Source organism: Cetorhinus maximus, chromosome 31 (genome assembly GCF_964194155.1).
Source record: "Cetorhinus maximus chromosome 31, sCetMax3.hap1.1, whole genome shotgun sequence".
In the NCBI taxonomy this organism is placed as follows: Eukaryota; Metazoa; Chordata; class Chondrichthyes; order Lamniformes; family Cetorhinidae; genus Cetorhinus; species Cetorhinus maximus.
Window position 1 is genome coordinate 16213149 of NC_135909.1, and position 26176 is coordinate 16239324.

Genomic DNA, 26176 nt, shown 5'->3' on the forward strand with positions numbered 1-26176 from the left:
TTCCACATTTTTACGAAATTTTGTGTGAAGAAGTGTTTCCTGACGTCACCCTTGAACGGCTTAGCTGAAATTGAATGTTATGTCCTCTTGTTTTGGAATCCCCAAAACAGGGAAAATTGTTTCTCTGTATCTAAACTATCAAGTCCCTTAATCACCTCACATGCCTTAATTCGACAACCTGAACAAAACAAAGGCAGGAACCTGGGTTTTATAAATAGAAGCGTCGAGTACAAAAGCAAGGCATCAATGGAGAATCTTTATAAACATTGAAATAGAAAGAGACTGGAGGCGACAGACATGGACACGGCTGGATGAATGGCCTCCTCCTGTACTATAACCATTCTATGATGCTACGATTCCAACCTACCCCAATTCTTTTAGCCTTTTAGAAACATAGAGGAAGGAGTAGGCCATTCGGCCTTTCGAACCAGCTCCGCCATTCAATATCGTCATGGCTGATTCTCTATCTCAACGCCACACTCTCACTCTGTCCCCATGCCCCTTGATGCCTTTCGAGTTTAGAAATCCATTTCTTTCATAAACATATTCACTGACGTGGCCTCTGTGGTAGAGAATTCCACAGCTTTACCACCATCTGAGTGAAGACGTTTCTCCTCATCTCAGTCCTAAATGGCCTATCCCATATCATGAGATTCTTACCCCTTGTTCTGGACCTCCTAGCAAGGAGAAATATCAACTATACATCCAGTCTGTCCAGCCCTGTCAGAAATGTTTCTGTTTCAATGAGATCCACCCTTATTCTTCTAAACTCTAGTGAATACAGGGCTAGTCGGCCCAATTTTTCCTCATATGACAATCCTGCCATCCCTAGAATCAGTCTGGTGGACTTTTGGTGCACTCCCTCTATGGCAAATATATCTTTTCTTCGGTAAGGAGACCAAAACTGCACGCAATACTACAGGAGTGTCCTCACCAAGGCCCTGCACTGCTGCAGCAAGACATCCTTTCTACTGTGCTCAAGAGACCTTGCAATGAAGGCCAATATACCATGTGCTTTCTTAATTGCTTGCTGGATCTCCGTGCTTGTTTTCAGTGTTTGGTGTACAAGGCCACCCAGGTCCATTTGAACATCAACATTTGCCAATGTATCAACATTGAAATAAAACTCTGCCATTGTGTTTATCCTACCAAAGTGGATAACTTCAACACTTTTCCACCTTATACTGCATCTACCATGTATTTTGTCACTTACTCAACTTCCATAAATCGCCTTAAAGCCTCTTAACATCCTCCTCACCAATCACATTTCGACGAAGTTCATTGTCAGATAACATGGAAATATTACATTTGATTCCCTCATCCAAGTCAATGAAATATATTGTGAAAAAGTGGGACCCAAGCACTGATCCCTGTGGTACCCTACTTGTCACTGTCTGCCATTCCGAAAAATACGCATTTGTTCCTACTCTCTGTTTCCTGTCTGCCAACCAATTCTCAATCCACACCAATATATTACCCCAACGCCATGTGCTTAAATTTTGCACACAGACCTCTTAATTGCACACGAAGTGGTTGATAAAAGCGACGATTCTGGTGGGATTCGAACCCACGCGTGCAAAGCACAATAGATTAGCAGTCCATCGCCTTAACCTCTCGACCACCTCGTCACGCGACTTCGATCTATTAAACCTCCTTCTATGCTTTTTGCATTCATGATCTGTTGGAATAAATGATCCTCTTTCGTACAGGTCCTGAATATTCGGCCAGGTGTCTAAAGATGGAAATGTATTTTCTGTCAATAAAATGCATTTCCACCACATCAGATCAGATGTTGTTGTAAATGGGCTGATGTGAATCGTTTCAACACTTCAACCTGATATCCAACATGTTTCTCCACAGTGTGAAAACCCACCGCGGAAAGACCGGAACATACAAGCATTTGGCAGCAAGAAGAAACCCTTCCCAGCTCACTGCCAGTGCCCGATCACAGCTAAAGTGTGGGAAATGAAAATAAATCTTTGGAGATCTCAGCTCTGCTTGGCCTTTCAGTCAAGATTTTCACTGAGTTCAATCAGCCTCCCACCTGAATCCAGAAATAGACAGTTCCCTTATTTGATGCATTCGGATAATTTCAGAGTCCCATAATACGGAGAAACGTTCTTTAAACCCTGTGTTCATTTTCTTCACGTGTGTTGAGGTGATGCATTCTCTGCAATGACTTCCCGGGTGTTCAAACTTGGTCCTGATTTCCGGAACGGCCACCACCACGAGCGCGAAAAAATACTGCATTAAAATGCTTGCTGGGCTCGTCCTGGAGATGAAAGCGGGACCTCTTGCATTCGAACTCATTGAATAGCCCAAAGCGAGAATCGAAGCCCAAGAACAACGAGCCAACTGCACGATAAACTGCTCTCAATGGATCCTTCCATTGCCAACCACAGTGTATCAACCAAAAGCGAATTCCTGTTAATGCTGGAAATCTTTTAGAATGTATTGGAACCCCCAGGGACGACTCCAACCAGTGGAGAGTTTCCCGCCTCATTTCTATTCACTTCAGTTTTGCGAGTGTTCCTTGATGCCACACTCGGTCAAAAGCTTCTTTGGACTCAAGCGCAGTCACTTGAACCTCAGGTATTAAGTTCAGCTGCTTCCTCCATGTTTGGACCAAGGCTGCAATGAGGTCAGGAGCTGAGTAACCCTGGCAGATACCAAACTGAGCTTCAGTGAGCGGGTTATTGCTGAGTAAGTGCCACTGGATCGCGCTGTCGAAGAAATTTCCACCCACTTTCTTGATCAACGAGAGGAGACTGATCGGGCGGTTTTCGCCGGTTGGGTTTTCCTGTTTTTTGTGGACAAGACATACCTGAGCAATTTTTCTCATTGTCGGGTAGATGCCAGTACTGGAACAGTTTGGCGAGCAGCGAGGCTATTTCTGGAGCACAGGTTTTCAGTGCTGCTGCACGAATGGTGTCAGGGCCCAAAGCCTTTGCAGTTACCCGTGCCTTCAGCCATTTCTTGACTTCACTTGGAGTGAATGGAGCTTGCTGAAGACTGACATCTGTGGTGCAATTCCCCAACTTTGTGCAAAAGCGGAACTGAGGGAATCACATTTGTGGCTCTATGAAACTCACCTGCTAAGCAGTGAAAGGTGACATTATTTATCACAAGCGGGTCCCATTAATTCAGATAAAGGTTTGCTGCAAAAGTAGCCATGACCATGTGCGATACACACACGGTTTTCTGATCTACAGTTAGATCTGCACCCGCTGTGACGCTTACATACCCGTCAGTTGAGAAGCTGGAGGCGCTATCTGGTTGAGGTAATTGAGATGATTAATAGGTTTTAATGTGGAGATACAATTTCATCTTTTGGGGGAATACAGAACAAATGTATGTAACCCTAAACTTAGAGTTAAGACATTTAACGGTGACGTCAGCAAACAATTCACTCAAAGGATGAAAAAGGCGGTTTGAGGACAATTCCAGTGTAGCGATTGGCCGAGAGATTATGACAATGAACTGATGCTTAGTTGGGCTTTGGACCCCATCTTTGTCAAGAAAAAAATCGAAATCTGGAGGGAACTGAAAAGATGTGATGGCTGTCCTTTGTCATTATGGGATCATGTTCTCTAATGTAAGCGGAGGACAGTAGGTGACTGTAAAACTGGTATCCTGGTCGCTGTTTAAATTCTGGCTCGAAGCATCATTTCCGTCAGCTGAAATAGTTCAGTTGGGAGAGCGTTAAACTAATGATCTAAAGGTCACTTGTTCAATACTCTGTTCCGGCAAAGAGTTGCCAGTCGAGACGCCTGAGCATCTCCGGTTTCATGTTTCCCGGTTGCTGAGTGAAGGTGTCTGTCTCTTTTGGGGAGACGCAATCCCATTTCTGAGGGCAGCGGATACTTGCCCTCCCCTCTCTGTGCCCGCTGGTCCACGTTACTGGAATAAAGATCGGTTTAACTTTTAAAAAAATATGAAAAAGCGCTGGGAAACTCATCCCCCATTAAACTATCATAACCAACCTGCAACTCTCAGGTGGTGCAGAGGTCGATAGATCGAACCCATCCTCTGCCATTTATATTGGCACAGCAAAAATTAGTCCCTAGGAAGAAGAAGCATACGAGCTAAAGAGAAAGCATACAATGCGGCGAAGAGCAATGGGAAGCCAAGGGATTGGGAAGCCTACAAAGACCAACAGAGGACAACTAAAAAAGAAATAAGGAGGGAGAAGATTAAATATTAGGGTAAAATAGCCAGTAATATAATAGAAGATTGCACGGGTGTTTTTAGATATATAAAGGGTAAGAGAGAGGCAAAAGTGGACATTGGGCCGCTGGAAAATGGCACTGGAGAAGTAGTAGTGGGGAACAAAGAAATGGCGGAGGAACTGAATAGGTACTTTGCGTCAGTCTTGACGGTGGAAGACACAAGTAACATCCCCAAAGTTCAAGAGAGTCGGGGGGCAGAGGTGAGTATGGTGGCCATTTCCAAGGAGAAGATGCTAGGAAAACTGAAAGGTCTGAAGGTGGATAAATCACCTGGACCAAATGGATTACACCCCAGAGTTCTGAAGGAGATAGCTGAAGAGAAAGTGGAGGCGTCAGTGGTGATCTTTCAGGAATCGCTGGAGTAAGGGAGGGTCCCAGAGGACTGGAAAATCGCTATTGTAACCCCGCTGTTTAAGAAGGGAGTGAGACACAAGCCGATGAGCCTGACTTCGGTTGTTGGTAAGATTTTAGAGTCCGTTATTAAGGATGAGATTTCAGAATACTTGGAAGTACATGGTAAATTAGGGCAAAGTTAGCATGGTTTCATCAAGGGGAGGTCATGCCTGACAAATCTGTTAGAATTCTTTGAGGAGGTAACGAGTAGGTTAGACAAAGGAGAGCCAATGGATGTTATCTACTTGGACTTCCAGAAGGCCTTTGAAAAGGTGCCGCACAGGAGGCTGCTCAGTAAGATTAGAGCTCATGGTGTTAGAGGAAAGGTACTAGCATGGATAGAAGGTTGGCTGTCTGGCAGGAGGCAGAGAGATGGGATAAGGGGGTCCTTCTCAGGATGGCAGCCAGTGATGAGTGGAGTTCCGGAGGGGTCAGTGTTGGGACCACAACTTTTCACTTTATACGCTAATGATCTAGATGATGGAACTGAGGACATTTTGGCAAAGTTTGCAGATGATACAAAGATAGATGGACGGACAGGTCGCATTGAGGAGGCTGGGAGGCTGCAGAATGATTTAGACAGGTTAGGAGAATGGGCAAAGAAGTGGCAGATAGAATACAATGTGGGGAAGTGTGAGGTCATGCACTTTGGTAGGAAGAATAGAGGCATAGCCTATTTTCTAAATGGGGAGAGAATTCAGAAATCTGGAGTGCAAAGGGACTTGGGAGTCCTATTCAAGGATTCTCTTAAGCTTAACTTTCAGGTTGAGTCGGTAGTTAGGAAGGCAAATGCAATGTTGGCATTTATTTCGAGAAGACTAGGTTATAAATGCAGGAATGTGCTGCTGAGGCTTTATAAGGCTCTGGTCAGACCACATTTAGAATATTGTGAGCAATTTTGGGACCCGTATCTCAGGAAGGATGTACTGGCCCTGGAGAGGGTTCAGAGGAGGTTCACGAGAACGATCCCAGGAATGAAAGGTTTAACATATGAGGAACGTTTGAGAACTCTGGGTTTGTACTCGATGGAGGTTATAAGGATGAGGGCGGGTCTGATTGAAACTAACAGAATACTGGAAGGCCTGGATAGAGTGGACGTGGTTAAGATGTTTCCATTAGTGGGAGAGACTAGGACCCGAGGGCACAGCCTCAGAGTAAAGGGAAGACCTTTTAAAACAAAGATGAGGAGAAACGTCTTTAGTCAGAGAGTGGTGAATCTATGGAATTCATTGCCACAGATGGCTGTGGAGGCCAGGTCATTGTGTGTATTTAAGACCGGCATAGATAGGTTCTTGATTGGTAAGGGGACCAAATGTTACCGGGAGAAGGCGGGAGAATGGGGTTGAGAAACTTATCAGCCATGATTGAATGTTGGAACAGATTCGATGGGCCGAATGGCCTAATTTCTGCTCCTATGTCTTATGGTCCTATGGTTATTTCTGGCCCCAGCTGCTAGTTCCTCGATCAACCATTGGAAATGTAAATCCTGAAAAATCCGCCGATTAATCCATTTCATTCATGCTTTGGTTAACATTAATTGGGGGGAGCGGAATTGTAATCTATCACTTCCCTCTCGTTTATTATGCTTTATTCGTGTTTGTATCTGTCAGTGATGAGATCGAGAAGCGAGCTCGTCTCAGTCATGCGGCGGATGGATCTTTTGAGTATGACAAATATTTACCCTTTCCTTTTAAATTCAGATCAGAATGTATCACTGAAACACAGGAAATGCTGCTTAACCTGCTCGAAGAAGGCTTTAATGACTCACTGAAACGATATAATTTGACCTTCCAGTAAGCTTTGTGTGCAGCAGTTTCTGGTGAATTTCCTCAGTCACAGAATCCCACAGAATCACAGTGCAGAGGAGGACCTTCAGCCCATCGCGTCTGTACCGACACGTGAGAAACACCTGACCTACCTACCTCATCCCATTTAGCAGCACTTGGCCCCATAGCCTTGAATGTTGCAACGTGCCAAGTGCTCATCCAGGTACTTTTTAAAGGATGTGAGGCAATCCGCCTCCACCGCCCTCCCAGACAGTGCATTCCAGACCGTCACCATCCTCTGGGTAAAAACGTTTCTCCTCACATCCCCCTAAACCTCCTGCCCCTGACCTTGAAATTATGCCCCCTTGTGACTAGCTCTTCAACTAAGGGGAACAGCTGCTCCCTATCCACTCTGCCCATCAGGTCGCCCCTCTGTCTTCTCTGCTCCTTGGAAAACAACCCAAGTCTATATAACCTCTCATCATAACTTAAATGTTTCATCCCAGGCAACATCCTGGTGAATCTCCTCTGCACCCCCTCCAGTGCAACCACATCCTTCCTATAATGTGGCGACCAGAACTGCACACAGTACTCCAGCTGTTGCCTCAATAAGGTTCTATACAACTTAAACATGACCTCCCTTCTTTTGTAATCTATGCCTCGATTGATAAAGGCAAGAGTCCCAAATGCCTTTTTCACCACCCCACTAACCTGCCCCTCTGCCTTCAGAGATCTATGGAAACACAGGCCAAGGTCCCTTTGTTCCTCAGAGCCTCACAATGTCTTACCATGCATTCAATACTTCCTTGTCAAATTACTCCTTCCAAAGTGTATCACCTCACACTTTTCAGGGTTAAATCCCATCTGCCACTTATGTGCCCATTTGACCATCCCGTTTATATCTTCCTGTAGCCCAAGCCACTCAACCTCACTGTTAACCACTCGGCCAATCTTTGTGCCATCCGCAAATTTACTAATCCAGGATGTAACTCTCAAATTGGACACTTCACGTCGCTCAGACCTTACACTCTGAACACCTTCGTGTGAGGAACAGGTCGGGCGGGAATTGGGTCTTTGCTGATTTGAGAAAACAGAGCAATGCAGCAATGACAAAAACAGAATTACCTGGAAAAACTCAGCAGGTCTGGCAGCATCGGTGGAAATATGGCTGTGAAAGCGGGTTTTAGTAAACACCTTGTCAAACACCAGGAGAGAAATGGAAGGCAATGAAGGTGAGCAGGGCGGAAGAGAAGAGCTCCTCACCCCCCGGCGGCTTGGGGAAGGATAAGACTGAGATACAGGAACAGGTGCTGAAAAAAGGAAAATCACATCGAGTGTTTTAAAGCAGTGACGATGAATGTGGAACTCAGAACCATTTGTACCGAATGCAATGGATTTAGTGGCCTAGCAGTTAGCACAGAAGGTTCAGGATGGCCGAGCGGTCTAAGGCGCTGCGTTCAGGTCGCAGTCTCCTCTGGAGGCGTGGGTTCGAATCCCACTCCTGACACTAATTTTCCTTCAGCAACTTCCAAACCCGAGGCCTCCAGCACTTGGAAGGAAAAGGGCAGCAGATGCATGAGAACACCACCAGCAGCAAGCTCCCCTCCGAGCCACAAACCATCCTGACTTGGAACTGGATCGCCGTCCCTTCACTGTCGCTGGGGCAAAACCCTGGAACCCCTTCCCTAACAGCTCTGTGGGTGTACCGACTCCACATGGACTGTAGCGGTTCAAGATGGCAGCTGATCACCAGCTTCTCAAGGACAATTTCGGTTGGGTAATAAATGCTGGCCGAGCCATCGACGCCCACATCCCGTGAAAGAATAAAACAAAAGCTCTTGGTCACCGGAACACAGCTCATTTCACTGATCGATTTCAGCAACAGCTCCGAGATTTAATAAAACGCTTCAAAGGAGCTTTATCAAGCAACATTCGACATCGAGTCACATATTTGGACAACTGAACAAAACCTTCGTAAAACTGATAGATTTTAAGGGGACGTTAATGGGGAGATTGAACTGGGGACGTTTCTAGAAGGAATTGCAGAGCTAAAGGCTCAGACAGCTGAAGACGTGGCCGCTAATGATGAAACAATGAAAAGTGTAAATGAGCAAGAGGACAGAGATAGATTTAGAAAGAGAAAGGGAGATGTCTGGGAATGGAACTGGAACTCCAGTTCAGCCAATGAGAAATCTCCACCTCAACCACTAATGTTCAGAGCCCCTCATTCCATGTGTCCAGTTGGAAGCCTGTCTGAAGGAACATGCAGTCTGGCAGAGCGCCTGTGATAATCCTCCACTGTCTGATCTAAAGCTGTAACAGGAGCTGTTCATTACAGCTGTCTAAACCGCGATGGCCTTGATATTCAGTGGTGCAGATTCACATCATCATTTGAAATCTTTCTGAAAGCTGAGCAGACTGACTCTGGTCAGCATATTTAAAGGTTTTTGTTTTGTCCTGCAATAACCCTCAGGGCAGGAAAGGCAGCTCATTGTCCTTTGGTACAAAAGCAAAATACTGCGGATGCTGGAAATCTGAAACAACGCCAGAAAATGCTGCAATTGCTCAGCACATCTGGTAGCATCTGTGGAGAGTGAAACAGATTCACGTTTCAGGTCTTTTTGGTGCAAGTTCGCGCCCTGAAATTTAAACTGTTTCACTCTTCACAAATACTACCAGATCTGCGAAGGGTTTCTAGCAATTCCTTGCGGGTAATTGAGCATCGTTAGGTTCTGTGGCTTAATTGGTTAAAACACCTGCCGAGTAAACAGGAGATCCTGGGTCCAAATCCCAGCAGAACCTGACTTCGTTGGATTTCATCTGGGCAGTTGGGCGCTTGCTTTATAACAGGGCCAAATTTGGAATTTAAGGTTAAAATGGTCTCTCCTTTTACAGTGGACTATCTGCAAAGGCTTTAACAATGACAGGTTTTCCTTTCTGCGACCGTCGAAGAAGAGATCTTGTGGGAGTTACCACACACAATGAGAAACTCTCCCCAGTGTGCCGCTACTGGAAGAGCTGGGCTCTATTCTATTTAACAATTGATGCTCGAAACACGAACACCGAGATTTTGAAAGGACAGGGGGAACATCACTGGGTTAGAATTCAAACATCATCCTGGGAAATAAGAGGAAGAGAGATCAAAGCAGATTACTGTATGAACGTTGGAACAAGCAGTTTCTAAATCCTGTTTTCCGGGAACTCACTGAATATCTGTGACTAACCTGTTTCCCACTCCGGTTAAAATACTGAATATTCTGCAATTACATCGGGGCGGAAATTTGGTTTATAATTCATTTGTGAACAAAAGTATCAAGTGTTTAGGTGTTGTTAAGCTGGCAGCGCGTAACAATTTCAAGGAGTTATCCTCATGACCTGGTCATCACGTTCCAATTAACTTTAATCTTTCCCAAAGTGGGATACTAGGTATCACTCCAGGAAAATCCCAAAGCATTTAGGATGGATGCACAATAAAAAATCAGGACTTTCAAAACACCTTAACCACCCACAATTCCTTCAAATGAAACGTGTTCACTGTTGCATTGGACCCAGAAACCGCTCTCAGCATTAATCTCAGTGAAGCAGAGTGTGACCGTGTTGTGTCTGTCAGTGTGGAGGTGACCAGTTCGGGGTCACTATCCGCCGCTTCCAGCCGAGACTAAGGCACGATACAAGGGGGATGTTTACCCCGAACTTCGGAAGATATTGTGAGTCGGGAAAAGGGACAAATCAAAAGGAACCAAAGAATAAATCCCAGGGCCCAGATTGGAGAATCTGTAGATTCCCTTTGGGAAAGTGAACCGGAGCAGAATGAAGGGTGAACATTCCCACTGCCCAGAAGCGGTGAAGACACAGCTCAGTCAGCCCGGCCCCCTCCATTCTCACGCTGGAACATTCCTCACATGGAAATTGTTTAACCCAGTGAAATAAATCCTTACAGCCGATAATTTATACAACTGATTGAAGGAATGTCGAGCGTGGTTACCGAGTGACGGTGAAAAGTTTAACATTTGTTCCGTTCAACCAAACTGCGATGAAATGTGAACATTTTTTTTCTCATTTTAACAATAATTTGAAGGGTCAGGATAAAAATGTTCAGTGTTTGTGAGAGTGGGGTCTGGGTGAGCAGCTGGTGAGTGCGACAGGGCCAGTGATGGATGCAGGAAGCTCCCGTCAGTGAGTGTGTGTCTGATGGGGCTGAGTGATTGACAACTGGTGGTTGTTGGTGTTTCCATAAATCATGGAAATTCCCTCCAACAGTTTTTATTTCTTCATTTGATTGTAAACAACTTGAAATAAAGGGAATAAGTGCAGGAACTTTTTTGGTCTGTATTTCAGCTGCCATTTTCCAGTGGTTAAATTTTCCTCTAAAAATCCACTGGATTTTCCGACTTTGACTTGAGTCATAGAAACATAGAAACTAGGAGCAGGAGTAGGCCATTCGGCCTTTCGAGCCTGCTCCGCCATTCATTATGATCATGGCTGATCATCCAACTCAATAGCCTGCTCCCGCTTTCTCTCCATACCCTCTCATCTCTTTCGCCCCAAGAGCTATATCTAACTCCTTCTTGAAAGCATGCAATGTTTTTGTCTCAACTGCTTTCTGTGGTAACAAATTCCACAGGCTCACCACTCTCCTCATCTCAGTCTCCTCATATGTCAGTCCTGCCATCCCAGGAATCAGTTGGGTAAACCTTTGTTGCACTTCCTCTATAGCAAGTTTAGCCTTCCTCAGATAAGGAGACCAAAACTGCACACAATATTCCAGATGTAGTCTCACCAAGGCCCTGTACCATTGCAGCAAGACATCCCTGTTCCTGCACTCGAATCCTCTGGCTATGAAGGCCAACATACCATTTGCCTTCTTTACTACCTGCTGCACCTGCATGGTTACCTTCAGCGACTGGTGTACAAGGACACCCAGATCTCGTTGCACATTCCCCTCTCTCAATTTATAGCCATTCAGATAATAATGTGCCTTCCTGTTTTTGCTACCAAAATGGATAACCACACATTTATCCACATTATACTGCATCTGCCATGCATTTCCCACTCAGTCAGCTTGTCCAAATCACACTGAAGCATCTCTGCATACTCCTCACAGCTCAGCCTCCCACCCAGTTTTATATCATCTGCAAATTTGGAGATATTACGTTTAATTCCCTCATCTAAATCATTAATATATATTGTGAATAACTGGGGTCCCAGCAATAATCCCTGCGGTACCCCACTAGTCACTGCCTGCTATTCGGAAAAAGACCCATTTATTCCCACTCTTTGTGCCCTGTCTGCCAAACTACTTTCTATCCATCTCAATACACTGCCCCCAATCCCATGTGCTTTAATTTTATACGCCAACCTCTTACGTGGGACTTTGTGGAAAGCCTTCTGAAAGTCCAAATACACCACATCCACTGGCTCCCCCTCATCACCTCTACTAGTTACTTCCTCGAAAGATTCCAGTAGATTTGTCAAGCATGATTTCCCTTTCATAAATCCATGCTGACTCTGTCCGATTCTGCCACTGTTTTCCATGTGCTCAGCTATTAAATCTTTTATAATGGACTCTAGAATTTCCCCCACAACCGACATAAGGCTGACTGGTCTATAATTCCCGGTTTTCTCTCTGCCTCTCTTTTTAAATAGTGGGGTTACATTAGCTACCCTCCAATCTGTAGGAACTGTTCTAGAGTCTATGGAATCTCGGAAGATGACCACCAATGTATCCACTATTTCCAGGGCCACTTTCTTAAATACTCTAGGATGAAGATGATCAGGCCATGGGGATTTATTGGCCTTCAATCCCATCAATTTCCCAAACACCATTTTCCAACTAATACTGATTTAATTCAGTTCCTCCCTCTCACTAACCCCGTGTTCCCCAACATTTCTGGTACGTTATTAATGTCCTCCTTTGTGAAGACAGAACTAAAGTATTTATTTAGTTGGTCAGGCATTTCTTTGTTCCCCATTATAAATTCCCCTGTTTCTGACTGTAAAAGACCCACAATTATCTTCACCAATCTTTTTCTCTTCACACACCTATAGAAACGTTTACAGTCGGTTTTTATGTTCCCTGCAAGCTTACACTCGTACTCTGTTTTCCCCTTCTTAATCATTCCCTTGGTCCTCTATTGCTGAATTCTAAACTGCTCCAAATCCTCAGGTCTGTTGTTTTTTTCTGGCCAATTGTATGCCTCTTCCTTGGATCTAATACTATCTCTAGTTTCCTTTGTAAGCCATGGTTTGGCCACCTTTCCTGTTTTACTTTTGCGCCAGACAGCAATAAACAATTGTTACAGTTCACCCATGCGCTCTTTGAATGATTGCCATCGCCTACCCACCACCATCCCTTTAAGTAATGTTTCCCAATCCATCATAGCCAACTCACACCTCATACCATCGTAGTTTCCTTTATTAAGATTCAGGACCCAAGTCTCAGAATTAACTACATCACTCTCCATCTTGATGAAGAATTCTATCACATTATGGTTGCTCATCCCCAAGGGGCCTCGCACAACTAGATTGCCAATTATTCCTTTCTCATTACACAATACCCAGTCGAGGATGGCCTGTTCTCTCGTTGGTTCCTCAATGTATTGGTTCAGAAAAACATCCCGTATACACTCCAGGAATTCGTCCTCTACTGTCCTGCTCCCACAGGATCTGTTCAGTATTTTTAATTCTGTTTTACCTTGTATCCTCTCTTTCCACAGAATGCCGACAGTGAAATTGCTCATACTTCCCGCCGTTGTTCTCTATGAAGCAGGTATTGTCTGCACGGTCTAATGGAGAAAAGCTCAGAGGGCTGTGCAAGAGGGTTTCTTTCAAGTTTTAGGCCTCTTTTGGTCCATTAGCAGCAACCGGATGTCTGCAGAGGAACTCGGAATGCCGAGCCCCTCTTCTCAGGATGGACTTAATAAGGGGACAAAATGTAGGTTAAAGAGAGAATAAAAGGCCTGGGGATTTGGGCTGAGATTGCCGGAGCTTGTCGGAATAACACAAATTGGTGGAGTAATGTGACATTCGCGGAATACGAGCTTGGGAGATTATCCAGTCCGTGCTGGGGGACTGCGGGGAAGGAAGTTGTTTTGTCTGCCCATCCCAGCCGAATGTTGGTTGTGAAGTGACGGTCAGACCCCGAGGGGAGGGTGAAAGTCTTTCACCGAGTTTGAAGTTTGTATATCAGATCTTGGAGGTGTCGTTGCAGTGTTCCCAGGAAGCGGGGGTCTCATTCTTCGAGTAAAAAGCTTACATGGAGGACCGGTTTCTCAGTAAAAAACAAAACTGGAGATGTGGGACGTTAGAATCTGCTCGGCTCCAATTCACATTGATTCATTTAGTGTCCTGGAATAAACAAGTGGTTTGTAGCTGTCCATTACCAAAAGAAATAGAATTCAGAAGATTCTGGCCAGTACCTTCACTATTTCCACTATTACATCCCGCAGAATCTTCAGCTACATCTCATAAAGTCCTAGAGACTTAGCAACATTAAGCACAGGCAGTCCTTCTGGTACCTCTTCTTTAACAAGGGTTATATGTAAAAGAACACATTTGCAAATTGTCGGTGGAGAAAGTGAGCACTTTTATTGAAGAGGGTTAAAGGGGAAGAGGCAACCCTTTGTGATAAAGAAGTAGGTTTAGCAGAAATAAAAGTAGCAATAAGTGGAATGATGGGGGCAGGTTGTTATGGACTGATCACAGAATTTCATAGAGTATCAGAGGGACCTTGGTTTAAATGTCCATCGATCCCTGAAGGGAGCAGCACCGGTAGGTAAGAAGGCATATAGGATACTTGCCTTTATTAGCCGAGGCATAGAATATAAGAGCAGGAAGTTTGCAGCTGTATAAAATACTAGTTAGGCAACAATTGGAGTCCTGTGTGCAGTTCTGGTTATCACACTATAGGAAGGAAGTGATTGCACTGGAGATGGTGCAGAGGAGGTGCCTATATCCAAGATTGCTGATGACACTAGGTTAGGTGACATGGTTAGTAGTGTAGGTGGGAGCAGCAAGTTTCAAAGGGTCATTGACAGATTCCGTGAGTGAACAAAACTGGCTGAAGATGTTCAACATGTGGAAGTGTGAGGTCATCCATCTTGGAGCAAAGATCCGAGAATTTCCTAAACAGTCAGAAACTTGGGACTGTGGAGGAGCTGAGGGTGAGTGAGAGTGAGAGCTGAGAGAGGCTGGAGGGTGGATAAAGAGCAGCGGTAGAGCAGCACAAGAGCAGCAGTGAGAGAGAGAAGGAGAGAAGAGTGAGAGCGGTGGGGGGGATAAAGAGCTGTGAGGGGGGGGGTTGGAGCAAACCGGCCATGTTTATAATAAATAGTCAAAGCATGATATCAGGGGAAAGAAGGGAGCTGGTTGGTTTGTGCCGATTTCTCTAAATTAGGGCACTGATTTAAACAAGGAGCTGGAAAATTAAACGTTTCAATCAGGGTAAGTACAACAGTAAGTATAAGCGTAATAAGACTGTTAATGCAGAGCAGGTCGAGGGGCATTAAATAAAATTAATAATTTAAACAAGGTACAAACTGGATTCTAAAAGAGGGAATAGAGGTTTGTTTTAGATCATGGATGGGCAGCTGTGACCTGTTGTTTGCAGTTCCTGCCCCATGTGGGAACCTCAGGCCACTTCATGTGTCTTGGGGCCAATTGTATACAAGTGTCTCCAGCTGCTTGAGTTCGAGCTCAGGATTTCTGAGCTTGAGGGGCAGCTGGAGTCACTGCAGAGAATCAGGGAGGATGAGAGTTTCCTGGATCGTACATTCCAGGTGGTGAACACCCCAAAGGGAAAGAGGGTGTTCAGGATTGAAGTTGGGTGGCCATCCAGAAGAGTAGGAACAGGCAGGAAATGCAGTAGTCTGCGGGGTGTGTGCCACTGTCAAACCGGTACTCAGCACTGGAGACTGCTGGGAATGGTGACACCCTGAAGAACTGCAGTCAATGGGCAAGAATCTGCACAGGAGGGAAAAGTGAAGAGTAGAAATGCAGTTGTTAGAGCAGATCCCATAGTCAGGGGGACAGACAGGCATTTCTGTATCCGTCATTGTGAGTCCCACATGGTGTGCTGTCTCCTTGGTGCCAGGGTAAAGGACATCACGGAGAAGGTGCAGAATATTCTGCAGGGGGAAGAGAGTGAGCCAGAGGTTGTGGTACACGTCAGTATCAATGACACAGGGAGGGCAGGTATTGAGGTCCCTCAGTCAGAATTTCAGCAGCTAGGGAGGTTGTTAAAAAGTAGGACCTAAAAGGCAGTAATCTCTGGATTACTACTACTGTGGCATGTGCTAGTGGGAGTAGAAATGTAAATATGTAAATGTAAATGTCAATATGTGGCTTGAGGCCAGTGCAGGAGGTGAGAGGGCTTAAGATTCGTGGGACATTAGGGCCAGTTCTGGAACAGGAAACACCTATTTGAAAGGAACAGGTTGCACCTTAACAAGACTGGGACCAATGTCCATGTGGGGAGCGTCACTCATGTGGTTGGGAGGGTTTGAACTAAGCTCACAGGGGCTGGGAATCAGTATATAGAAGTAGAAAAGAGGAATAACTAGAGAAGGAAGTCGGAGCATATAAGATAGGAGTAGATGAAGAAGAATCTAAGAGGGATACAAGGGACGGTTTAGATTGGATGTTTGTAATCGCATAATGCGTGGTGAATAACGTTGGTGATCTCAAAGCACAAATAGCCATGTGGGAAAATGATGTAGTGGCAATGATTAAAACATGGTTTAAAAATGGTGAGGGTCGGGTTCATATTCAAATGTACAAAGTGTTCAGGAAAGAGAGATAAGGAAAAAAGGGTGGTGTAGTGAGAGGGATAGAGAAGCAAATCTGCAGAGAAATCACAGATGTATAAGAACTATAGAGTGGTGATATCTGGGGATTTCTGAAATGTGTTCAGAGGCACTTCCTGGACCAGAATGTTCTCAGTCCAGTTAGGAAGGAGGCATTGCTGGATCTGGTGCTGGGGAAGGAGGTGGGCCAAGGTTGGCCACGTGAACGAAGTGTCTGTGGGTGAACCCTTGGGTAAGAGTGATTGGTAGAGCGTTAACTTCAATGGGAAGAGAGGGGATTTAGCCAGGGTGAAATAGAAGCAGAGAGTGAAAGGAAAAACTGTAACAGAGCAATGGATGATCTTTCAGGAGGAGATTTTTCAGGTACAGACTAGGTACATTCCAATAAGGGAGACGGGAGGGAAACCAAAGCCTGGGCTCCTTGGATGATGAGGAAGATAGAAAATATGCTGAAACAATAAAGAGGCCGTGTGACACACGTCAGATGAATTATTCAAGTGAGAACCAGGTCACTGTTATTGTACGAGAGTGTGGAATTTACTCTCTCCCTGTCCATCTCTGTTACTGTATGGGGATGTAGAATTAACTAATCCCTGGTATCTGTCAATCTGTACGTGAGTGCATGATTGACTCTCTATCTGGCAGTCTCTGTTACTGTGTTTCAGGGCAGAATCATGGTAACTTTCTACCTATCTGTCTCCATTAGTCTATTTGAGAATGGAATTAATTTTGTATCTGCCAGCCTTTATCACTGCATGTGAATGTGGAATTAACTCTCCCTCAATCTCTGTTACTGTGTTTGAGTGCACAGCTAACTCTTTGTTAGTCGATCTGTGCTCCTGTGTTTCAGTGCAGAATTACATCTCTATCCATTTTCGTTAGTGTGAGAGAGGGCGGGATTAATTCTGTATCTGGTGTTCTCTATTAGTGTATGTGAGTGGGGCATTAATCCTTTGTTCATCGCTGTTATTGCATGTGAGAGTGTAATCAACTGAGTCTTTGTTACTGCATATGAGGGCAGCATTAATCATTCTCCTTCTCTATTGTGTAACTGAAAGTAGAATTAATTCTCTCTCCATCGTCTCCGTTACTTTGTGAGTGTGAATTAATTCTATATCCTGCAGTCTCCAATAGTGTATTTCAGTATGGCAAAAACACACTGTTAGTCTCTGTTACTGTATGAGTGCGGAATTCACTCTCTGTCAATCGAAAATAATGTGTAATTAACACTCTGTCCATCAGTCTCTGTTCTTGTTTGCAAGTGGGCCACTTTCAGGTAAGCAAACTGCAAATAGTAGAGTGCCACAGGGATCAGTGCTGGGTTCTCAGCTTTTTACAATCTATATTAATGACTCAGATGAAGGTACAGACCATCAACAAATTTTCAGACAACACACAGATAGGTGGAAAAGCAGGTGGTGAGGAGGACACAAAGAGTCTGCAAGAGGATATAGATAGGTTAAGTGAGTGGCAAACATTTGGAATACAGTATGGGGAAAATGTGAGTTTTCCACTTTGATAGGAAGAATAGAAAAACAAAACATTGTTTAAAAGATATATATTAATGACCGAGACTGTGGGTGTGCTGGGTATGATTTCAAAATTTGCATACGATACAAAGATTAGAAATATTGTCAACTGTGAACTTAAAAAGGACATAGACATGTTGGGGGAATGGGCAGACAAATGGCAGATGAATTTCAATGCAGAAAAGTGTGAGGTGATTCATTTTGGCAGGAACAATCTGCTGAGATAGTATAAAATAAAGGGAGAACCTCTAAAGGAGGTGCAGGAACAGAAAGACCTCTGTGCATACGTACATAGGTCATTGAACATGGCAGGGCATGTTGAAGAGCAGTTAATAAAGCATATAGTATCATATGCTTTAATTACAGGGTCATTGAATATATGAGTAAGGAGGTTATGTTGAAATTGTATAAAACACTTGTTAGGCCTCATCTGGAGCACTGACTCCAGTTCTGGGCACCACACTTGAGGAAGGATGTGAAGGTATTGGAGAGAGTACAGAGGCGATTCACAAGAATGATTAAAGCAGTAAAGGACTGTAGCTATGAGGACAGATTGGAGAGGTTGGGACTCTTTGCCCTGGAGAAAAGAAGGCTGAGAGGTGTTCAAGATCCTGAGTGGTATGGATGGGGCAAATAGAGATAAATTGTTACCACTCAAGAGAACATCAGGAACTAGAGGGCACAGATTCAAAATAATTGGCAAAAGGAGAAAATGAGATGAGAAGATTTTTTTTTCACCCAGAGGGTGGTTGGAGACTGGAACAAACTTCCTGAAAGTGTGGTGGAGGCAGGTTTGATCGCGGTATTCTAAAGCGAATTGGATTGCTGCCTGAAAAGAAAAAATGTGCAAGGTTACGGGGATAAGGCAGGGAAGTGGGACTAGATGGAATGCTCTTTCAGAGACCCAGTGCAGACTTGAGGAGCCGAATGGTTTTCTTCTGCACTGTAAAAATACTGTGATACTGTGGAGACAGACTACACAATGTTGCAGTACAGAGGGATCTGGGTGTCTTTGTACATGAATCACAAGATGTTAAAGTGCAGCTGCAGCAAGTAATTAGGAAGGTAAATGGAATGTTGGCCTTTATTCTAAGGCGGGGTGGAATATAAAAGTAGGGAAGTCTTGCTATGAAAACAGGTCATTGGTGAGACGACATGTGGAGCGCTGTGTAAAGTTTTGGTCTCCTTATTTAAGGAGGGATATACTTGCATTGAGGACAGTTCAGAGAAGTTTGACTAGACTGATTCCTGACATGAAGAAGTTGTCTTATGAGGAATGTTTCAGCAGGTTGGGCCAATCACCATTGGAGTTTCGAAGAAGGAGAGGTGATCTCGTTGAAATATATAACATTCTGAGGGTAGATGTTGAGGGGAATGTTTCCATTTATGGGGAAACTAGAACCAGAGGGCACAGTTTAAAAATGAACATCTCCCATTGAAGGTGGGGATGAGAAGGAATTTATTTCCTTTGTAATTCAGAACCCTAGAGCGCAGTGGAGGGTGGGTCAGGTCATTGAATATATTCAAGTGGAGTGGACATATTTTTGATCTACAGGAGAGTCAAGGGTTATAGGATGGATGGGAAAGTGGAGTTGAGGCCACAATCAGATCAGCCATGGTCGTATTGAATGGCGAAGCTGGCCTGATGGGCTGAATGGCCTTCTCCTGCTTCTCTTTCTTGTATTTTTAATTTGTCAATGTGGGATTGACCTGTCTGTTCATCTCTTTTGCTCTATTTCAGTGTGGAACTACCTCAGTTTGATCTACATGTGAGTGTGGAATTCAGTCTCTGTCCATCACTTACTGAATGTGAGTGTGAAATTTAAATCTCAGTCAGTCTCTGTTACAGTGTGAGAATGTGGAAATAAATCTTTATATCAGTCCCTGTTAATGTATCTGAATGAGGGATTAACTCTCTGTCGGTCAGTCTCTGTTAATGTATGAGAATGTGCAATTAAATCTTTATATCAGTCCCTGTTAATGTGTGTGAATGCGTGATTAACTGTCTATTGGTCAGTCTCTGTTACTGAATGTGAGTGTGGAATTAACTACAATCAGTCAGTCTCTGTTACTGTAGGTGAGTGTGGATCAAAGCCTCCATGGGTTAGTCTCAGTTACAGTATGTGAGTGCGGAATTAACTCTCTATCGGTCAGTCTTAGTTACTGTAAGTGTGGAATTCTCTTTCACAGTCTTTGTTAGGATCACTGTGAGTGGAATTAAGGACCTGTCAATTTCCACTAATGTTTTAGTGAGGAATTAACCTACAATAACAGAGACTGAGAGTAATTAAGACAGTTATTCCACATTCTCATATTAGCCCATGTTAATCTATGTGAGTGAGGAATAAACAAACTACTTGTCAGCCTCCGTTACTTAGAGTGTGCAATTAATTCTCTGCAAATCTCTCTTATTGCATATGAGTGTGAACCTCTGTCATGTGTGCAAGTGCTGATTTAGCTTTCTATCCCGACCATGTTGGTTGCTGTACAAAAGTGTGAAATTAACTCTTTGCATGATAACCTGTTACTTTCGGTGAATAAAATTAAGTTTGTCAGTTACATTATTGGAGTGTGGAATTAATTCTGCGTCTGTCAGTCTCTGTTACTGTATAGGCCTATGGAAGTAACTCTCTTTCAGGCTCTGTTACTTCAAAAAAGTTAATTCCACATTAATCATCTGTCAACCTGTGTTACTGTATATGAGTGTGACTTTAACTCTCTGTCTCTGTTGTATGTGAGAGAGGAATTAACTCTCTTTTGCTTAGTCTCTGGTACTGTCTATGGGTGTGGAATTCATACCTTACATGTCAAGCTCTGTTACTGTACATAGATGTGGAATTAATTCCATGTCTGTCAGTCTGATTCATGCAGTGAGTGTGCTCTTCACTCTGTGTCAGTCTCAGTTACTGTGAGTGAGTGTGAAATTAAATTTCAGTCAAACTTGGTTGCTATGTGTGATTGTGGAATTACCTGGTGAGGCCACAACTGGAATATTGTGTGCAGTTCTGGTCACCACATTACAGGAAGGACGTAATAGCTCTGGAGAGAATGCAGGGGAGGTTTAGAAAAATGTTGCCAGGGTTAGAAAAGTGTAGCTACGAGGAGAGTTGGGGTAATTTTCCTTCGAACAAAGAAGGCTGAGAGGTGACTTGATTGAGGTGTACAACATTATGAGGGGAATAGACGGAGTGGACAGGATAAAATTGTTTCCCTTGGCGGAGAATTCTAGAACAAGGGGACACAGATTCAAGATAAGTGGCAGAAGGTGTAGGGGGGACATGAGGAAAAACTTTTTTACGCAGAGGGTAGTGGGTGTCTGTAATTCGCTGCCCAAGTTGGTGGTAGAGGCAGAAATTTTAAACTCTTTTAAAAAGTGCCTGGATCTGCACCTAAATTGCTGTAAGCTACAGGGCTATGGGCCAGGTACAGGAAGGTGGGATTAGAAAGGGCACCCGGGTGTCCTCGGGCTGGCATGGACAAGATGGGCCGAATGGCCTCCTTCTGTGCTGTAACTTTTCTATGGTTCTATGGCTCTACCTTCCAGCCAAAGTCTGGTATTGGATGTGATGTGAAATTAACTCTTTGTCTGACTCCATTACCGTACATGAGTTCGAATCAAAACTCTAATAAGCTGCATTACTCTATGTATGTGGAATTAATTTTCTGTCAGTTTCTGTTACTGTGAGTGTGACAGAGTAGACAGGAAGACTTTTTTCCTCACATTGTTAGAAAGAAATAGGACCAGAGGGCACAGATTGAAGTTAATTGGCAAAATAAGCAATGGTAACATGAGGAAAAACCTTGTCATGCAGCGAGCAGCTGGGGAATATGACTGACAATGTGGGGGAGGCAGGTTCAATCGAAGCATTCGAGAGAGAATTGGATTATTATCCAAAAAGGAACAAAGTGCAGGTCTATGGGGAATAGACAGTGAAGTGGCATGAGGTGAATTGCTCCTTCAGATGGCCAGCATAGTCATAATGGGTTGAATGGCCTTCCACCGTGTCATAATCAAGGTATGATTCAATGAATTAACTCTCTATCAATCTCTTTTACATTCAGTGTTGGTGGAACTAACTCTGTCACTCTTTGTTCATGTATGTAAATGTGAAATTCACTTCCTGTCAGTCTCTGTTACTGTACAAGAAACGGTTAATGACCTTTTATCAGAAATGGTTGGGCCCTACTGTTCTTAAAAGTGCTCGTGGTTAAACCCATCAATGTCTCCTCTCTCTGCTCCGCAATTCAAAGTCAGCCAACAAGAACATCCCTTCAAAGAAAGTGAGGAACGATTTCCACGTCCAACATCCACCCTGAAGCAAAAGGGATCTGCATTTCTCAGTTTGTGTTTCTGGCCTCGGTTTTGTGAGCAAGACCAGCAATAATTCACGTGCAAAATCAGGTGGATACTAGGAATCTGAAATGAGGAGAGAAAATGCTCAAAATACATGGCACGTCAGGCAGCATCTGTGGAGAGAGAAGCAGAGATCACATTTCAGGTCACTGACAGTCAGCCTGGAAAAAAACACTTACAAACATCTGCTCATGGTGGTTGCACTTCCCACAATTCCCTGCATCTCAGAAACCGCTCTATTCAATGTACTGACTTCCCAAGACATTGAGTGTGCATGCTCCCCAGAGCCGGTCCTGTGAAATTCCGAGGTAGACCTTTTATCACTCCCACTTGTAAGCCAATCCCACCAACTTGCCTTTGTCCTTTCGAAGTTTTAACACTTTCCTCCTCACAGTTCACAATACCACCAAGTTTAACGTCATCCGCAAATTTTGAAATGGTGCCCCGTGCACCAACATTAACATATATCAGGAAGAGCAGGGGTCCTAACACCGACCCCTGGGGAACTCCACTATCAACATTCCTCCCATTATAAACATTCCTCCAGTCTGAAAAACAGCCATTCACCACTACCCTCTGTTTCCTGTCACTCAGCCAATCCCATATCCATGTTGCTCTGTCCCTTTTATTCCATGAGCTGTAACTTTGTTCACAAGTCTGTTGTGTGAGACTTTATCAAATGCCTTTTGGAAATCCATGGAAACAACATGAACAGCATCACCCTCCCCAACCCTCTCTGTTACCGCATCAAAGACTCGGTGGAAACGGGAGAAGAATCCGGGAAGCGGCGGCTGGGATGGGGGAGGCGCTGCACCATCGGCTTCATGGTGCAGTCCCCCGGGTCCCTCTCCGCACGTCCGCCGGACCCGGCGGCTCTGATTCGGGATCTGAGAGCCGCTGAAACTCGGCGTTACTGAGACTGCGCTCGGCCACCCTCAGGTTCCGGAAGCTGTGGCGCGCATGCTCGTCGCAGGCAGGATTTCCCGTGGACGACCTATTGCACCTGCGCAGTGCCTATCTGTTAGAGATAGGCCGTTATATATCACCCCGAGCATTCTGGGAAGCGCTGTCCGCCATTTCATTATAAATTGCAAATCAAGAGGATGCGTTTGTATTAACCATTTCTGAGCAAGCTCTTTTATAGCAAATCAGCCCCACTCCCCTGTCATTTCCAATAGCCCTAAAATATTTTTCCATACCATATTTTTCATTTCACTTTTGTAAGTTTACATCAAATCTGCTTCCACCACATTTTCCGGCAGAATATTCAGGTCACAACAACTCCCTGCCTTGTAAAGAAATGACAAGCAATGATCCATTCAATGTGGAGGATGGTGGGGAGAAGGATGAAGACAAGGGGAAAGCCAGAATTAACCCCGCCCTCACATGCAGTACTAGACATTGACCGATAAAGAAGGAATCCCATCTCACAAACCGTTCGACAGACTGAGATACAGAATAAATCTGACACTCGCAAGCACTACCTGTGATTGGCAGATACAGAACACATCTCATTCAGGTACAGCAGCAGAGTTTATTAGGTGCTTCATGATTCCCACAATCACATTTTCTCCCAGGGTTTAACAGCCACAGTCGAGGCTTGCTGACAATAATCCCATTCTGGTTTAACGAGAGCTTTACACAAGACCCGGAACAATTCCCCCCCCCCACCCCAACGAGATGTGGAAGTCGCTGGCTATGCCAACAGGTATGTCATGTCCACAAAAAATAAGCAGGACAAATCCAACCCGGCGAGGTACCGCCCCATTACTGTTCCCCCTATCAAAATAAAGAAATTATGGATGGGGTATTCCACAGTGGTATCCAGCAGCAGTTACTCAGCAATAGCCTGTTCATTGACGCTTAGTTTGGGATCCACCAGGACCATTCAGCTCCTGACTGCACTGCAGCCTTGGCCCAAACATAGACAAAACTGCTGAACTGAACGAGCGAGGTGACAGCGACTGCCCTTGATATCAAGGCAGCATTTGACAAGGAAGACCATGAAACCAGGAAGAACATATTTTCCCACAGAAAACCTCCTCACAGAACAGAGAACATCTTTACACTAGAGGAAATATCTTTATCGAACAGAGAAAATTTTTGCACACAACGGATCATATTTACACAGCCGGGAGCACATTTGCACAACAGGGAAGCATTTTACACAACGACAGTGAGGATGTTTCAACGGCAGAATCACAGTTTCACCACAGAGGGAACAGTGGTACAGCAGGGAGCGCAGTTACGCAATAGGAATTACATTTAAAACAGGCCCCATCTTTATGCAGCAGGAAATACCTTTTCATAAATGATCAGTTTCTCCATTGTAATATCTTGCTGGTTTGCTCGGCACCTTTTAGTGTCAGCAATTGTGTTTATCCTGATAGTCTCTTGCTACTTTCTTGTGTGACTTTCTCTGTCTGGTACATTCATGGTAGCGTAAGTGGATTTGTGGAGCTTGGGTGAGCTTCCCAATAGTTGTGCTCCTGTTTAAAAAGTAATGAGGAAGTGAATATGTGTTTGGCTACCAAACAACGGTAATAGGCAGTAGAAAAATGTTGCTTCGGAGGAGACTGGCGTTGCAGAAGCGTGCTGGCCTCCTAACCCAGCGATCGATGGATTGAAACCATACTCAGTTTATTTAAATTCTCATTAACACTATAAAATAACATTTGTCTGTGACACAAAATCACCTCTGAATTTGCTTCAAAATAAATTTACATCAGCTTCTTGCTTCCAGTAAACACTTCAATCTGTACCCAATCTCTCAAATCGTTTTATTTCAAACACGGGCGCAGCAGAAGTGCTGCAAAAATACACCAGTCGAGGATTTCCCCTTTCTCTCAGCCCATTTCAGGCCATGGTCTGAACGGCCTTCCCTTGCTCTCTATCACTCTAAGAATATCTGAGTAACAAAAACGAAAACCAATATCTTATCTGCACCCGATATAGTGAAGTTTATACATATTAGCTTCATTATGTCGGATATACAGGACACCCTGCCATAATTCCCATGCTTATTTGGACAGCGGCGTCCTCCCTGACACATAGACCATGAGAAGGTCAAGATTATCAACATAGCGGAGACATCATCACGTCAAAGACATAGATAATCATTATTTTGACAGACATGATCGTTCATTCTTAATCACTTATTTAAAAAATGGAATTCCATCCCCAGTATCACCATGAACTGGGAAGGTTTCATTCCTTCAGGTTTGCATTAGAGACACATTTTACAAAACACTTCCGTGAGTGTCTCTGGTCAATGAAATGATGATGCGTGGAGTTCTCAGCTTTTACTCATTGATCTTCGCAAGAGGTGATCCAGTTTTGACGTTGACTTTTCCTCTGGTGTCGATTTACTCGAATTCCTCACCTGATTTCTCTGCTGTCCAATGAAGCTCACTCAGCAGAGTTTTCAATAGGAATTTGATTTTTCCTGACAGGATTTCAATCACCATGTTTTGGAACAATTTGTTTAAAAATATGGTCACAGCCGGCTTCCAGGAGCAGCAACGTGCTAAAGACAATAAATCTGTTAATAAGTGATTTTAATTGAGGAATGAATGTGGGCTCCGACACCATGGGATAACTCCCCCGCCCCTCTCCGAAATGCTGCTTGGTATACTGCAGCTGAGAAGGCAGAGGGCACCTCAATTCACCATATCATCTAAAAGATGGCACCACTAACAGTGAAGCATTCACTGATTACTGCACTAAAGCGTCAGCCTGGATTTGTGCTCGGGACTCTGGAGTGAGTATAGAACTCACAAACTCCTGACTGTAAAGAGCAAGAGAACAACTGACTGAATCATCATTCACAGCAAAGGAAAGACGACAGAAGACATTTCACTCCAAGGAGAGGCAGAAGTAGATTGTTAATTGAAGAAATGTCACAGACAATGAGAGATAAACACCCACAGTTGAAAGAGACCGACTTTTTCTCACGGCAGGGAGAGAGATTGTAGCAGGAATTTCGATTCCCAATGCTTCTTGTTAACACCCCAGTACAAGCTAAATGGTTTGCACACAGCCCGCTAGACTAAAAAACGAAGCTAGAATGTTATTTAATCATCGTAAAGTTTTCAACCAGTTC

The 26176-nt window shown here is 44.2% G+C and overlaps 2 non-coding genes across 2 annotated transcripts; one reads left to right on the forward strand and one right to left on the reverse strand.

Moving 5' to 3' along the window:
- Positions 1-1546: 1546 nt before the first annotated feature.
- On the reverse strand, positions 1547-1625 carry trnas-gcu (transfer RNA serine (anticodon GCU)). Its single transcript has one exon. It is a non-coding gene; the product is annotated as a tRNA-Ser (tRNA).
- A 6186-nt stretch (positions 1626-7811) lies between these two features.
- trnal-cag (transfer RNA leucine (anticodon CAG)) lies at positions 7812-7895 on the forward strand. The gene has a single exon. It is a non-coding gene; the product is annotated as a tRNA-Leu (tRNA).
- Positions 7896-26176: the final 18281 nt, after the last annotated feature.